General features: G+C 44.1%; 1 pseudogene; it reads right to left on the bottom strand.

Annotated features, from left to right (window-relative positions):
• Window positions 1-6,186: 6,186 nt before the first annotated feature.
• LOC134895694 (5S ribosomal RNA) lies at window positions 6,187-6,305 on the bottom strand (annotated as a pseudogene).
• Between the last annotated feature and the right edge of the window lie 5,944 nt (window positions 6,306-12,249).

The following is a 12,249-nucleotide window of genomic DNA, read 5'->3' as shown; positions in this document are numbered from 1 at the left end:
TCCTGGGGCCACTCCTAAAGGGGGGGGTGCTGTCACGATCCGGGTATCTGGACGCCATTTCTTACCCATCAGATGCCTTCTAAGGCTGGCTCAGCGCTCCAGGACCGGATCCCATCTGTTATCCTGATGTGTACATTCCTGTATCCTCTCCTGTCACAGTAAACGCCATATTACACCTGGCATGGCGTCTCCCGCGGCCTCCGCCGCCGTCCCTGAACTTCTGCATGCAGAGTGTCTGAGTGGCGATTACGTCAGCCGCGGCCTCCGCTGTGTCCGCGTGGTTGGATGTGCATCTGTCAGCCTGGCGCCTCCTGTCTCCGGTGGCCGGCGCCGCCATTACTGTTTTCATTACCACATGGATTACAAACCAAACTTCCCTCCAAGTGTCTGCATGGGCGCAGCCATCTTGGATTCTGTCAGCTGATCATTTCCACCAATCTGTTCTCAGTATTGATAATCTGCATAATTACCTAGCCAATCCCTTCCTTGCTGCAGGTATAAATACACTGTGCCTGAGCAAGGAAGGCGTCAGTGCTTTGGTTGTCAAACCTAGTTCCTGTTTGTCTCTCTCCTGTGATTGTCTTCCAGGTTCCAGCTCCTGTCTCAAGACTTCCACCATAGAGACCCGCACCAGCATTCCACCTGCGGTGTAGCCTGACTCTCCAATCCATTGTGGATTCATCTGTTTCCAGCTACAACATTACCTGCTTCCAGCTCAGCTTCCAGCAGAGTACAGCTTCCCTTAAAGGGCTGGTGTCCTTTCTACACTTTACCACTCTCCACCGGTATTATTATTTCTCCGCTCTCAAGTTCTACATTTCAGTTCATATTTCATCGCTCCCAAGTTCATTTATTATTTAACTGGTTCCAGCCAGTATCCACTCCGTGCTAACAACAGTCTGGTTCCAGCCAGTATCCACAGCAGCTGTTTTATCTTCAGCAACCCAGCTTTTCCTGGAACACCAGCTGGCACAATCCTGGGTTATCTCCATTGCTACAGTCGGGCCTGGTAAGGACTTTCCATCTAGAAGATCATAAGAACTATCTCACACTACCAGTGCCCTGTGGCTCCTGCCATCCTGTAGTACCCAGGAACTGTATTTATTCTTTGCTGACTTTTACGTTTTCTTTTACTGCTGCTGTGTTGCGGAGTTGTCATAATAAACATCATTGACTTTTATCCAAGTTGTCGTGGTCACGCCTTCGGGCAGTTATTATTCATGTTACTTACATGTCCAGGGGTCTGATACAACCTCCCAGGTTCCGGTACATCTCAGCCCCTACAACTGAGGCTGCCTCCCGTCAGCTCAGGCCCTCAGTTGTGACACCATCAGATGGATTCGCGACGTCATGAGTATGGCGTGCCTTATTATGTTTAGTATGTAACTTGATGTTCTAGTCTTTTTTATTTTTCGCTGAGTAGTTCTGACATATCTTCCAACTTGAGCTCTTACGTGAGGTGTTTTATTATCATATACCACTGTGTGTTCACATCAGGGCCTGCTACCCTTTATGTTTAGCGGTCTGACGACCGGGTGATGGACAAATGCGTCCATAAGACTCCAGCTGTTAGACCTTCTCAATCCTCAGTGAATACAAGAATGAGTAAAAATAAAAACACTGTGGGGGAAACCTAACCCCCCCCCCCCTCTCCCCCGGGTGTGGGCAACCCTCAGGCTCGGCCTCAAGAAACAGAGGCTCTGCCTGACCAGCCCTCTTTACTACATATGGCACAGGAGATCTTGCGTCTCCTCATGCCTCAAATTGACAAGAAACTTGAAAATATACCGTTAATTGACAAAAGATTGGAGCAGATACAAACACTACTAGATTCCACACTTACAAATATTGATCAGAACACCTCACGGATAAACTCCTTAGAGCAAAGGGTTAGTGACGGGGAGGATCAGATGCATACACTCCAACAATCCACTGCCACCCAAGATTCATCTATTGCTGCTCTGCAGGCAAAAATAGATGATCTTGAGAACAGAGACAGGAGATCAGATTTGCGCTTCGTGGGCATCCCCGAATCAATCAGGGACGGGCAGTTGGCTGATTTTATACTGCATGACTTGTTCTCAGCTCTAGATATCTCAGACCCCCCATTTCTAAAGCATATTGAAAGAGCGCATAGAATTGGTCCCATTCGCCCAGATGTTGAAGTGAGGTCACGGCCTGTCATTGCAAAATTTCTGGATTTCCGCATGAAGGAACATGTTTTGCGCTCTTACCGAAAAATCCCGCAATTGCTAGTGAATGGTAAACGTATTTTACTCTTTCAGGACTTCTCTGCCTCTGTTGCGCAAAAGAGGAGAGAGTTTTCTGACGTGTGCAGGATACTTCACGAGAGCAATACTAAATTTGCGTTGATGTATCCAGCTAAGTTGAGGATACATGACAATAGCCGCACGCTACTATTTGCTGATCCTGTTACTGCCAAATCCCATGTCACAAACATGTTGAATCCTGGGAACCCGTAACATAAGTATTAGCTATTACTCCACAACATATTTACTGCCTTGGGTGGGCTTATCCTAAACAACTGGGAGACCATGAGTCCGGTACCACACCAATCAGCTTACTCTTCAATGCAGTATTTATTATTGTTGTGGTCCTCGACTGCGCTGCAAAATTCTAGTTGTTTTGGTATTCCCTGCCCTATATACTGAGTTGGTTTAATGTACATATGAATGAGGCCTTAGGTCTCAGTATCTGCTGCTCAGCTTAATGTAATTTTACTTTACGTCAATTACTACAGTTATTATTGATGTGTTCCTCGCCAGTGCTACCGGAAGGTTTAGCACTTGCGCTGTTACTAGTTTGGTTTGGAAAATGTGAAAATTGTTATGGGAAGCAATATGTGTGTTTTTTGTTTTTCTTTTTGTTTTGCCCGTGCCGTGCCTCCCTCACCAGATCCGTTAACGAGCTCTATGGTTCACTGTGGTTCAGATTGTCCCTCCCCGCTCGCTGGGACAGGGGAGGGCAACTGTGTGATGTAGTGTCCCTTCTGGTTTGCCATCCTCGGGTGGGTGTAGGTTAACAGACTCATGACTGCCTTCGATACAAGAGCCTCATACTCGGATGATTTTTTTAAGATTCTGTCCTGGAACGTGGGCGGCCTCAACTCCCCGATTAAACGTAAACGCGTCCTTACGCATTTAAATAGGTTTAAACCCCAGATTATATTCCTCCAAGAGACCCACTGGATGTCGGGCGCCTCCTCTGCTCTTCGGGCACCTTGGTTAGATGACTGTATATCCGCTGACAATACACGGAAGACCAGGGGGGTTGCGATCCTATTTAGTAAGACTTTACAATACACTATTCTGGACTCTATTATTGACCCACAGGGGCGCTATTTAATTTTGGATGTGGAAATTTGGGGTATTAAATATACATTAGTGAATGTCTACGCACCCAATGTCGAAACTGCTGCCTTCCTCCAGGAGTTGAGTTCTCAGTTGCTGCAACGCGACAATTTTCAGCTTGTCCTGGGGGGTGACTGGAACACTGTAGATGATCCTACTGTTGATAAATCTCCTGTCCCACGCACTTCTCAATCTTCTTTTTGGTCGCACCTTCAAACTTTAATGGTCTCCCTCCAGCTTACTGACGTTTGGCGTCTCCTAAACCCCTCCGACAAATCATTCACCTTTTTCTCTGGGGTTCATCGATCCTGGTCCAGGATTGACTCGATTTTAGTTGCGGATTCTCTTGTCACGCGAGTCGCGCATGCTGATATCCATAACATTTTTATTTCGGACCACGCTCCGGTGACATTGATGCTAAAGAGAACTCTTCAGTCAGGGGGCTCCAGACACTGGAGATTTCCGAGTTATCTTTATAATTGCGATGACTTCCGGAAATTCTTGATAACTAATTGGGCTAACTTCTTAGACGATAACCTTGAGCACTGGGATCGCCCGAATATCCTCTGGGGTGCAGCGAAGGCTGTCCTTCGAGGTCAGATTATTGAGTATGTCCATAGATTGAAAAAGAAAAATCTGGCGACTTATACTGCACTACATTCAGAGTTAGATGCTGCGTTGCAGAACCACCATGCCCTACAAACTGAGGAATCTTTGCGGCTCTATTTGCAGGCAAAACAACTACTGAATGACCACTTGCTGGCGCAAGCAAAGCGGGACGTGGTGTATTCTTCTCACAAGTATTACCAGTGGGTTAACAAGTTTGGTCGACTTTTGGCTAATATGGCTAGGAAGAAATCTGCTCGAAAATTCATAACGGCTGTTAAACATCGAGATACGGGGCAGATCCTTACCTCTTCCCCTGCTATAGTGAAGCATTTTGAATCTTATTTTGCCGACTTATATTCAGATCTCCCTTTTAATGAATGTGCTCATACCGCACTTGTACCTGATTCAGCTTTGCCTCCTATAACAAGTACGCAGTCGGATTTTCTGGTGAGTGCAATTACCGAGGAGGAGCTTGCCTCGGCTATGTCCAAACTCCACCTGCACAAATCCTCTGGCCCGGATGGCCTCTCCAATTAATTTTATAAAATCCTTCAGCCTCATATAACTCCGACGCTGCTAGAACTGTTTAACGGCCTGCTGCATCACCGTACCCCTTTTCATCATTTCACAACAGCCCATACCATTATGATCCCCAAGCCTGCTCAGGACCCTCAACTGGTGACTTCATACAGGCCCATTACGTTGTTAAATACCAACATAAAATTATTTACTAAGATTTTGGCGGATCGACTGCAAACGATTCTCCCCCATGCTCTAACTACTCATCAACTTGGCTTCGTTCGTAATACACATTCGGTAAAAGGAATTCGGGCTGCTGTTGCTGCAGTCATAGCCTCTGCTCATTCGCCCCAATCCAGGAATATACTCCTCAGCCTAGACACTACTAAGGCCTTCGATACGGTACTTTGGCCCCACCTATTCAGGGTCTTGGAACGTAGACTCTTCCACCAAGACTTTGTTAATATTATTCGTTACTTATATGACTCTCCTTCCACTACCCTCTTACTGAATGGTTATACCAGTGATCCGGTGGTTATGCATCGGGGCACACAACAGGGCTGTCCCTTGTCACCCTTGTTGTTCAATTTGGCCATAGATCCCCTCCATCATTTGCTATTGACTGACACTCAGTTTCATAGCATCCATATAGGTCGCAGGGAGCTAAAGCTTACGGCATTTGCTGATGATCTACTGCTGTATGTTTCAGATCCGGGGACTTTCCTGACTCATATTCAATCTACTGCAGGCGTATGGACATATTTCTGGCTTCGATGTTAACTGGTCGAAGTCAGTGGCACTACGACTGGGGAGTGGTGCGTTTTTGAGAAACGGGGTGGGGGGTTTACCACTGACATGGAGCTCAGATCAACTCACCTATCTGGGGATTCAAATATCGAGACAACCGGAGCGACTTTACACCCTAAATTTTACCTCGGCCATCAGAAAAATTGAGGCAGAACTTGACTCCTGGAAACCTCTGCCTTTATCGTACATGGGAAGAGCGAATTTGATAAAAATGATATCATTCCCCCGTCTGATGTACCTTATACAGAAAAAAGGGAGGGTTGTTGATCCTGCACCGACCTAGATTCGAAACTACATGGTAATATATGAAAGCCAGAGATGGACAATAATACTAGAAATTAGCAATAACTATGCGTCCGTGTGGCGGTGCGCCCAGAGTCATAAAACGGGGGGGATATACGTACAAAGAGAGAAAAGTATGACTCTTGTTTGGGCGCACTCTTGTGAAAAACTAGATGTTAAACAACAGATGATATGTCTGAAAATTAATGAAGTCTTTATTGTCTACTCTCTAAAATACAAGGGGACTAAACGCAACAAATTAAACAGAACACATCCGTAGATATGTCAACTGGGAAGGTAGATCTTCCAAAATAAAGGAATGTCCAGATCTTAATTATACCTGGATAAGTGCATAATGGAAGGTAGCCACATATTAAGCTACTTCCATCTGCCCAAGATCTGTGCAAACTGTGTTTGAATTGATGTGGCCCTAAATTGGGTTACACTCGTGAGTGGGAGAGCCCACACACTGGGTAACAATTCTAGCAATTAACCACTGTAATTGATAAGAGGAGTAACTATTAAAAGTAAATGGGTAGGAGGATGAAGTATAAGTGGTGATACTGCTGTTGGTGTGGTTTCCACGGGGAAGAGAGTCTCCCTACTTCACTGGGTATTCCCTAGAGGTCACCCATCTAGGTACTGACCCAGCCCACCTCCGTTTAGCTTCCAAGATCGGACGAGATTGGGCGTGAACGTAGGGGTATGGTCGTAGGAAGGTTTGACCCTGTAGCACCAATGAGAGTGCACCGAAATGGGAGGATAAATTCCTCCACAGAAATGAATTACTAGGATTACGTCAAGAAAAGAATAGTAGTAGATAAATGAGTGTGAATCTGCTGTCCACGTTAGACTGAAGAGACGTGTCTCCTGGGGGGACATGCTCCCCTGAATCGTGGATGAGAGTTCACAGAAGGAAGAACAGCAGGAGGAAAAATAAGAAAAAAGAAGAAAATATATATAAAGGAAGGTGATGAGATTAGATGATTATAAAGAGTTACAGTGGATCCCTTGAAATCTTCCCTTATTCGGATTCTATTAGAACCTGATTCAAAACATATGTAAATGTACCACTGTGACAGGTATCAAAAACAAATTCCAAAGTAAGTCACGACAATCATGATCAAAAATGTATCGCTACTTGTATATAGCAGATTCCAATGGCATTTGATACTAATTTATACTGTGCACCAAATCTTAATGTCACTCGCGATATTAACAGTAAATGCTTGATCAGAACGGATATTAGTGACTGACATAGAACAATATACAAGGAAAGCAGGGAAGGGAAAGAGAATTGACACCCATATAGTTTTCTCTTAGATAAATGCCCTCAGAGGGAAAAAAACACAAAGTACACAGTTTTGGAGTACCTCAGGCAGAGTACATGTGGAGTCACACAGCATCTGTCCTTAATTATACTTGGACATGAGGAAAAGAGTTTCTTATATATTGCACAATAGGCTTAGGCAAAACAAGGATATACCATGCTCTTTCACTGAAAACACCAACAATGGTAACGACAGAGATTCTCTCTGTAAAAGGACAACAGGCTATAAGTGAATAGAGCAGATGAGTGGTAGGCAGAGGGGGTACCTGCAAAAGATGCAGGGCCACCAAGGCCTGTCCCTATCGCACAGTTATGCAAAAGGGTACCTGAGTGAGATAATACACAAATATGTCATGCAAATAGGCTGGAAACTCCAGCAAAAATAATGATTTTTACACAGGCAAAAAAAGGGGTACTGCTTATGCATAAGTACGGTGCATTTTAAAATGAATGAACTTGAATAAGTATCAAATATCACCACTCCAAGTATCAGACAGATGAGGTGCCCGCAAGGAAAACGCGTTTCACCCGGTCACGGGCTTGTTCACTTCCATTCTGAGCAGCACCTCAGTGTTGAATATCAGTGTGTTTAAAAATTCTTGAAGATTAAGGTCAGACAATAGCTGACCATGTGGGCGGAAATTCTATACACATTGGTCCAATAAGGTTCCTGAAAGGAGAATGCATCATATGGACGGACTTAATTGAGCAGGTGAAGTGGGCAAGGGAGGGCGGAAGTTAGAATTCTCACTTGCGCCAACTAAGTCTTACCGTGGTGTAGACACGGAGGGTAGTGTGGTCACTGTGTCACTTAGGGCGGGCTGCGGCGGACTAGAGAGGGCGGGGATTACTCCCGCCCTTAACATTATAATTCGGGCCCGGACAATGGCAGGAAGCGGCATTGCGCTAGAGAGTGTGGGCGGAAGTTGTCATCTTGACTTCCGCCCACATGAGCGGCATAACACTGGGGAGTGTGGGCGGAAGCTGTCATCTAGGCTTCCGTCCACTGGTGATATCGAGTTGCTAGGGAACGGTCGTCAGGGCGACGGAACTAGAGGGCTGCGAGGGGCCGGCATTGGGTTGCTGGGATACCCACGTAAACAGCGGGAGGACACACGGAGAGGGGCGCCCGTACGCCCCACCCGTCCCCCGTATCTTACAGACTGTGGATACAGATCTGGTTGGGCATAATGACTTATGAATATACAAATGAAAATAAACAGACACAGAAGTGAAAAGAATAGTAAATAAATATATATATAAAAGTATATAAATAAAAATAAATAAAAATAATAATAAAAAAATATAATAAAAATAAAAATAAAGAGAATTACATATGAGTATATAAGTAGGTATACTGTATGAATATCGGATGAAAGATACCAATACGGAGACTAAATAATAGAATGAAATGGGATAAAGCCTTAGGAGTAATGAGTAAAAAAAAAAAAGATATATATATATATATAAATGAAGGTAAGAATAAAAAATTATTAATTAATTAATAAAATAATAAATGAAAAAAAAGTGAAAAAAGGGTTTTTTTATATTAAAAAAACTAAAAAAGAGGGGGGAGCTAAGAAAATTTGTGAGTGAAGAAAGATTGGGATGAAGGTGACAGGGCATGAGAAAACAGCAGGTGGGCAGATATTAGAGTGGTGTGGGTGAGTGGAGAAGACATGACGAGTGAGTTGCGAAGAGTGATATGCCTGAGCTACATCAGGCTTAATGTATTGCGTCATCTATCAGGTGTGTATCACATTGGGAATATATGAGTTGAAGTGACAGTGTGAGTGCACCTATGGGGAAAATTAAAAATGGGATGGGGAGTGTAGGTGATTGAATCTATTGTGAAGATTGATGCCTTATACAGGCCATGCCACATGTCCTCCTACCCAAAGATGTTCAACGCATCAATTTTCTTTTTAGACGCTTTATTTGGCAGGGAAGAAAACCACGTATAGCGTTGATCACATTACAGCAAACCACGGAGAATGGGGGAATTAATTTTCCTAATGTTCTTTGGTATTCCCATGCCGCTCAATTACGATATTTGCATGACTGGGTGCACAATGACAACAACTACACAAACACTGACTTAGATAGAGAATTCTTACAAGGGGGGGACCTGGTCGCCTTTTTACATTTGCATGCTCGGGAGGTGTCTGGGGAGTGGAGGAGGAATCCACTATTGTGGACCATTAAAAAACTATGGACTGATATGCGTAATAAACTAGATCTGGACTCCCACAAATCATTATACCTTCCGTTCATGGCTAATCCGGACTTCCAGGAGGTTAGGGCGCATTATCCATTCAACATCTGGCGGATGGGGGGTGTCTCCAAGGTAGCTCATTTGGTGGATTCGCAAAGCTTGAGGCCGCTCACGTTCCAGGAAGCCACTGCTAGACATCCAGTTCTACTGGCCTATCCTGTGGCCTTTCTACTAGCCCAACACTATGTTTCTGTTACTATTGGCTGTTTCTCACCTATGGATTGGAACAATCCAATAGATAAACTACTGCAACAAGCCCCTAGAGTTAGGAAAGCAATATCAATGGCATATGGGCACTTTCGGACTGTTCTAGACTACTCTACGGGTCAGGGAGGTATCCGGTCCTGGACGGAATGTCTTCCGGGGATAGAGACGACTGACTTACTTACTTACGGCCCATGTAAAAGCATGTAAACTGTTTCCCTCTTCTAGGTATAAAGAAATGTCTCTCAATATTTTGCACAGGACTTATTTATCGCCTCATACACGATGTCTCATAGGGCTAGCTGACACACATGCTTGTTGGAAGTGTGGTTCTCCCCAAGCAGACCTTTATCACTGCCTGTGGACATGCCCTCTGATTAGACAGTTTTGGATAAGGATAAGGAATTACTTAACGACTAACCTAGTGAATTATTGGAGTCTGTGCCCACAATGGGCGCTTTTCGGTATATTCTCCCCAGACATACGTCTCTCCCAGGGAAGTAGAAAGCTACTGCTAGCAGTTAGTTTAGCAGCCAGAAAGGCTATTCTGCAAGTATGGATTGCTAAGGATCCACCTACACTTTCGTTGTTTAAGGCCAAATTATTATATCTCTTTCGGATGGAATGGATAGGATGTTTGCTGGACAAAGATACTAAGATACAGAAATTCTTTAAAGTATGGGAAAGCTATATAACGACCTTGTCGATAGCAGTCAGGACACAGCTCCATAACTCGTTCTCTAATACAGAATGGTTTTTGACTAGAATGATTGCGGTGGATCCGCCGATTGTGATATAGGACTGACTGACATTCTCAGCTCGGTAGACGACTGGGAGGAATTTGGCATACGGGCACTGGGGTTTTTTTTTTTTTTGTTATCCTCACCTACACGCGTCCGGGTCAGTTGACTAGACCAGCTTTTAATCTGATGGTTACTGAAGCCCCGAGAGGCATGTTCTATATAAGTGTAATACTGTTGTTTGTACTGTGTTTAAAATGTCTCTTGATTGGGGACTCGGTTGTAATATTATCTACTCCCCTTCCGCTTTTTCCTATTTGATATAGGTTTGACCTACTGTGAAAATTTATGTATGTATTACATATATTGCTTCAATAAAAAATATGTTTAAAAAAAAAAAAAAAGTCAGAGATTGGACGGTGTCTCGCCGGCCGCCGAACTGGGACTTCATTATATTCCGCCCTAAATGCGTGTACAATATGTAGGGGTTAGATTAGTATAAATGGCTACTTTTAACTTAAATCTGTATTTAGATGTGTTTAATCAGTGTTAACTGGCTTCTGTATTCTACTAAATTACAGCAAGGAGTCACATTGAAGTCGTCTATCTGAAGCAGGTTTTCTATTCACAAGTTTATTTTACTAAGTCTGTGCGAGTTTACAACTCACTTCCTATAACATTGTGCGAGTTGTATGTTTTAAATGGGAAAACAGCTGGATGCGAGTAGTGTAAATGCGAGTTTGTATATTCTCGTAGCCTATTACATGTGTGAATTCTGAAAATGTGCGAGTGTAGCGCAAAACTCGCACCTTTTTAGAACTTGCGCCCTATTACGTTTAGGCCCAAGTCCAATGGCTGTGGCAGTGAAGTGGTTAAGTACCAGTGCTATGCACTAGGAACAGTTTTCTCAAATGTGGATATATAATCTAATGTATGTGTGTGTATATATGTGTGTATATATGTTCCAGCATAACTCTGGACTGCCTGGAGCAATTTACACCAAACTTGGTACACATATGTCTTTCATATCTGGAAAACAATACTGTGGGGGTAAGACACACCTAGGGGTGGGGGTGACATGTAAAAGTCCATAGTTTTTGGGGTCGCTGAGATGAATAGTGACACTCCCGATGCTGTTTAAGACTAAGTTCAGCCCCCATCAGCATGGGGGGTGAGAGCGGGTAGTGAACTTAAACTTGAAGATGGGCGCAATAAAAATAGTCTTATTGCGGTAAGATGTCCAAGCGAGCGAAGCCACGGGCAAAAATGTAGTGTGTGTGTGTATGTATATATGTATATATGTATATATATATATATATATATAAATGTAGTCGGCGGCACTCTAAGGACTTAATCAGGTGAATAAACGAGACCACCCTGTTTAGACAAGCTTAACGTTTCGGTCTTTATTGACCGTCTTCAGAAGCAACAATGAACAGAGTAAAACACATCTTACCTTAAATAACAGAATCTAGGGGGTCATTCCGAGTTGTTCGCTCGTTATTTTTTTGTCGCAACGGAGCGATTAGTCGCTAATGTGCATGCGCAATGTCCGCAGTGTGACTGCGCCAAGTAAATTTGCTATGCAGTTAGGTATTTTACTCACGGCATTACAAAGTTTTTTCTTCGTTCTGGTGATCGGAGTGTAATTGACAGGAAGTGGGAGTTTCTGGGCGGAAACTGGCCGTTTTATGGGTGTGTGGGAAAAAACGCTACCGTTTCTGGGAAAAACGCGGGAGTGGCTGGAGAAACGGGGGAGTGTCTGGCCGAATGCTGGGTGTGTTTGTGATGCCGAGTAAGTGTGGAGCTACTCAGAAACTGCTAAGAAGTGTCTATTCGCAATTTTGCTAATCTTTCGTTCGCAATTATAAGAAGCTAAGATTCACTCCCAGTAGGCGGCGGCTTAGCGTGTGCAATGCTGCTAAAAGCAGCTTGCGAGCGAACAACTCGGAATGAGGGCCCTAATCACCACAAGTGCAGGTGCCCACGGAGCTCTGTGTAGCTACATCCGGTTACGTCATCAACTGCGGACCACAAAGTCCCGTCTCTGGCGCATACCGGCTTGCGTGCTCCCATCACCATGGAAACTTCAACATAAACAAAAGTGGCAGC

The sequence above is a fragment of the Pseudophryne corroboree genome, chromosome 3 (assembly GCF_028390025.1).
Source record: "Pseudophryne corroboree isolate aPseCor3 chromosome 3, aPseCor3.hap2, whole genome shotgun sequence".
Lineage (NCBI taxonomy): Eukaryota > Metazoa > Chordata > Amphibia > Anura > Myobatrachidae > Pseudophryne > Pseudophryne corroboree.
The sequence above is the reverse complement of the archived record's forward strand: the minus strand, read 5'-3'. Positions and strand labels throughout refer to the sequence as shown.